At 37.4% G+C, this 5027-nt stretch overlaps 1 pseudogene; it reads right to left on the bottom strand.

Moving 5' to 3' along the window:
• Positions 1–2019: 2019 nt before the first annotated feature.
• LOC130834459 (52 kDa repressor of the inhibitor of the protein kinase-like) lies at positions 2020–4417 on the bottom strand (annotated as a pseudogene).
• Between the last annotated feature and the right edge of the window lie 610 nt (positions 4418–5027).

Genomic DNA, 5027 nt, shown 5'->3' on the forward strand with positions numbered 1-5027 from the left:
ATACAAGATGGTATATATTATTTTAGACTTTAAAACTTGGGATCATAAAATACAATCTTCTCAAATAATATTTTAGAGAAACATAAGTTGTTTGATCTATTTTAATTTTTTAAATAATAACATACATCCATTTTTAAATTTTTGACCCCAAATGATACATTTTGATAAATACTTTCTGCTTATTAGTTCTGAAGAATAAACAGTATTTTTCTGGGTAAAATTTCATTGAATACTCATGACTTCATAATACTTATTGTTAAAAAGAAACGTTAGGAATTCTTAAAAGCTGAGCTTTATTTTTTTTTTCTGGCTTATATATTAAATTTCATTTGTAGGTATTATAAAATACATATATTTATAAAATATTTGAATTGTGTTGTTGGATCAGTCTAAACCAATAAAACATTTTGTAGTGGAATATTTCTATAGTCATTCAATCACCAGAGAAAATGAGTAATTATTCAGAAAATATTAAGAAATTATTACACCACCTCTTATAAAATAAATGCATTCAGTTTTAACTTTCAAAAATAAAGTTAGCTCCTACTATCTAAATCCTCTGTTGAACTCACTCACAAAGGCATGCAAAATGCAAAATACATTACATTTTCATGGAAAAATAGAAAATAATTCTGTTTTTTCTTCAGGTCTAGACAGAAAGCTGTTGAATAGATTTTTCTCTATAATGTAGTTATAGTGACAATAATATATATTGCTTTATCAACATTGTTTTTCACAACTCAAGATATTCTGGGTTAATTCAACCTCTATCGATTTTATATATATATTTTTTTATTATTCATTCATATACATTTTAGCCGGCAATAATTAGGCAAACATTAACAATTTATATTGGGGCTATACAGCATATAACATTTAAAAAGTTAGATAAATCTTACATTTAATAATTTCACAATTAAAATGGCTTTTTTATTCCCCCAAGTAGTAAACCATATACCAAAGGAAAAAGAAAGAACTTATCTTCAATAGTGAAAGTGATAAATATTTTTGAAGAGAATTTACCACAAGAATCTGTTTTGCCCCCACCAAAAACAATATACCTGAACTTTAAACAAAATTCACATTTTATTTAGGTTGAAATAAACTATACAAAATTGATTCTCTTCACCAAAAATAACAGCAATAATTTCTGTATTATCCCTAGATAAACCACAAAACACTGATTTTTGTAGGTTTTCTAGGTTTTGCTTGTAAATCAAGATGAGGCAGTAGATGCAGTCATGGAAGAAGACAGAAGAAAACAGACAGATCAGTTGTCAGTATCCAAGGCCTCTGATCCTGTCTTGACCATGAAACAGATGTGTTCAACATATACTGACACCTGCCAAAAAGCTTATGAAGATGTAGGCTCAATAAAGGAATGTAAACAGTAACAACCAGATGTGGAACAACAATGGCAGGCTCTTCCATTCAAATTTTAACTTGTTCCTTTAACTTCATTTGATAAAGACAAAATCTACACTGAAACCCTTGTTTGGCAAGCTCACACGTTTCTCTTTAATTTTCTTAACTGTCCCTTACAGATTTTTAACAGCATACTTAAAACTCCTGCTATTCAAAGGTCAGTCATGAGCTTCACTGTAAGATTTTATAAAATGTATTCCTTCCTCCCATACCTCCTTAAAAGTATTTCTTCAAAGAACTGATAACTCAATACCCGATAATTGGATCCACAGTAATAAATGTTATGTCTAAAATGACTTAACTAAAACAGTTCCAAAGTGCCATTAGCAGAGATCACACAGAAGTGTAACATGGTACTTTTAATGCTATCTGCTGGAAGAACAGTAAGGTCTCCAAAGCATGGGAGTTCAAATGGGCCATTTAAACAGGTAGATTATCAATGACTAAGGTACTCAATGAGAGGCCTACAGGTCAAGATACTCAGTGATTAAGTGGCCTATGTACACCTTACAACTTTTCCGTAAGTTATTTTCAAATTTCTTATAGAGTTTTTTCAAATATCAAATATGAGAGAAAGCCTATTTTAAAAGTCTCTTAGATATTTTCAGTGGTTTCTGAATTATCTGTAGGAAGCTCTGACTTACTTGTATAGAGTTTGATATGTGTCCACCATTAAATCCAAATCGTGTTTTATATCAAAATTTATGTTAAGCAAAGCCAAGTCACTTGATCTTTGGTCTGTCAAAGTGTTCCTCAGGTATGCTTTGAGACGCTTTCGCCCATTTTCATAGCGTTCATTCTCAACCTTCATCACAGGAAGAATACATAGGACCTTCAGCAATGCATAAACATTAGGAAAAAACTTGATGTCTGGCAGATGAAGGGCTTCATAAATAGTGGATGGGAGTTCTATATCTTTCCCTCTGTGTTTCCACTTGATTCTCCAACAATGTAGCTCAGCAGAGAGTGTGTCAGGATTAGGTAAGTCACTTCTGTACATGTCAGCATGGTGCTCCTCTGTTGTGTTAAATTTGAGCTGTCCCATGACAGAGGGTACCAGAGATAAGCATTTAAGAGCTCTGAGGTGCTGTTCTGAGAATATATCTTTCAGTTCCTGAATAATTTGTTCCACTGTTGGAACACTTAGAGTTTCTGTATAGTAACTCTCAAAGATTAGCTGAGATTCCAGGTTACTGTGTTGAGCTCTGCGAAATTTCCATGGGAGTTTCACCTGAATATCAAGTTTGGTTGCCAAATTTGTGGCTTCCTCAAACCAAAATTCATGATAAACTTTGATATTTTCCATCACTTCATTTAGTGAATGCAGCACTGCAGTCAAGCTACTTGCTGCAAAGAATACATCAGAGGTTTGCCCCTGAAGATTTTTCCCAAAGGCTCTTGTAAAAGACAGAACATTTTTAAGAACAACAATGGTAACGATGAAATCAAAATCTGTTACCGCACTATGGAGTACAAATGCTTGGCCAGCTATACAATTATTCCATCTAACATTTGTATCACTATTTATACCATCTAAACATAAAACAAGTGCTTGTAGGAGGTCCACTAAGATTTCAAAAGCATGATGCCTGCCTGTCCACTGAGAATGGCAAATTTCCTTCAGTTCTTTGCCCCTTTCTTCATTGTTCTGAAAGAGGGCAGAAATGACATTGTCAAGCTCTAAAAGCAGTTGTGGTGATCAATGGAAAAAAGAACAAACTTCCTCAATTGTTCCTAATGCAACAGATACTCCCATAACAGGTACTGATTTTGCCAGCCACATATTTAAGGCACAGGAAGAACAGAGTGTAATAGATAGCTTGGGGATATTTCTCTAAAAGTCTAGAAGCAACAACTTTCATTTTGGAAGAAAATCCGCTGGACACAATGTAAGCCTGGCCACGACAGTACTTCATTTTTAATCCCCACTTCTCAGTTATCGTAGTGTGAAATTTCACAGCCAAAATTTCTGCATCCGCTTCATAAGGCAGGAAGCCCACAGATTCCTCTCTTAGGTTATGAGCTTTATCCACAAACCTCACCAGTGCAGGTGCCCTTCCCCTGCTATGTCCACCACATCATCAGTGATGATGGAAAAGAAGTGAGAGTCTCTTACTTCCCTGAGGGTTTCTTCCGGAATGCAGCTCTCACAGATCTCCAGCATCTGTTTCTGCTGTGTTTTTGAACAGAACAATGTGTTAACTGCTGTTGTCTCAAAACGCTTTCTCAGAACCTCTTCACCAGAATTGATCCGGCACTCCAGCAGAGGTTGAAAGTTATCAGGAGTAAAGAGACCTTCTGGGATTTCATCAGCTTCATGTCCATCCAGAGGTATGTTCTGTTTTCCCATAAGAATCAAAATTTCAAATAAAGATTTTAAGTATTCTTTGTTTTCCTTCTCTTCAAGGGTTAAAGGTAAAATGTGTTCATCCTGCTCTTCACCCCCTTCTTCTGCACTGGGGTTCTGAGCATTGCTGTTGTTTATTTCCTTATGTTTTGGTTCCTGTTCAGAAGTTTCATGAATTTTTTTCTGTTTCAGTGTCCTGATTTCATCTTCACTCAATTCTTTTATTTGTTTTCTGTGTCTACTATGCGGATTATTCAAATGGTTGGTAAGATCAAATATTGTTGGTATTGCATTATCTCGAAGAACTGTCCTATAAGGGCTCTCCCAATGACTTCACAAGTATCTGCTTCAATTAATTTTGAGAAATAAAATAACCCAATCATTCTTTAGTTTTCTGATGCCTCTGCAAAATGTATAGTTCTCTGCAAAATGTATAGATCTATAGATCATAGAAGTCTCAAAGTGTTTGGCACATAATGGGTAATGTTTATTTAGTTGATCAGGTGTTTTATCTTCTAGGTCTGCTCTCCTACAATTCTCCACCCACTTCTGGCATCTGGCCGGATTCAGTGGGAACCTGAAGAAGGCCAGGTCCGACTGCATGCTCTTCCGCGTGCAATTGGGAACCGCGCAGAAGTTCGGCATCGTTGTCTGCCCGCCGGCCGGCCCAGCCCTCCCCTCCCGGCCCCGCCTCCTCAGGGCAGCCTGCCAGCCCGTCGGGGCCGGGGAGGGGAGCCAGGCCGGCACGCCACGGGGAGGGGCGGGAGGGCGAGAAGCCGTGAGGGGCAGGAGGGGCGCAGCGGTCCAAGGCCAGGTTGGGGATGCAGCTCCACAGTGCTGTGAGCGGCTGGGAGGATTTACCGCAGCCACCGCCGCTGGTGCACCTCCCGCCCGCCCGGGACGCTGCCGCCTCCTTCCCACAATGCCGATTTTATATAATTTTAACAACTCTCTCTATTTCTCTCTCTCTCTCTCTTTCAGTCTCTCTCTCCTACCTCCTCCCTCTCTCTGGCTCTGTCTCTGTCTTTCTCCCCATTAGTCTGTACTACATCTGTGTATTCAGATACACATATGTACCAAGTAATACTTTGATTTTCTTTCCTCTTATTGACATAATTACTGTAACCACATAACCTAATAAAAATTTTGTTAAGAAAAGAATGTAAGACAATTCATTAAGACATTACATGGCAGAACCTCTGCAATATAATTTATTCTCCAGTTTGTGGTTTGCCCACCCCAGAGTATGGGATTT

This window comes from Hippopotamus amphibius, chromosome 13, assembly GCF_030028045.1.
Source record: "Hippopotamus amphibius kiboko isolate mHipAmp2 chromosome 13, mHipAmp2.hap2, whole genome shotgun sequence".
NCBI classification, from domain to species: domain Eukaryota; kingdom Metazoa; phylum Chordata; class Mammalia; order Artiodactyla; family Hippopotamidae; genus Hippopotamus; species Hippopotamus amphibius.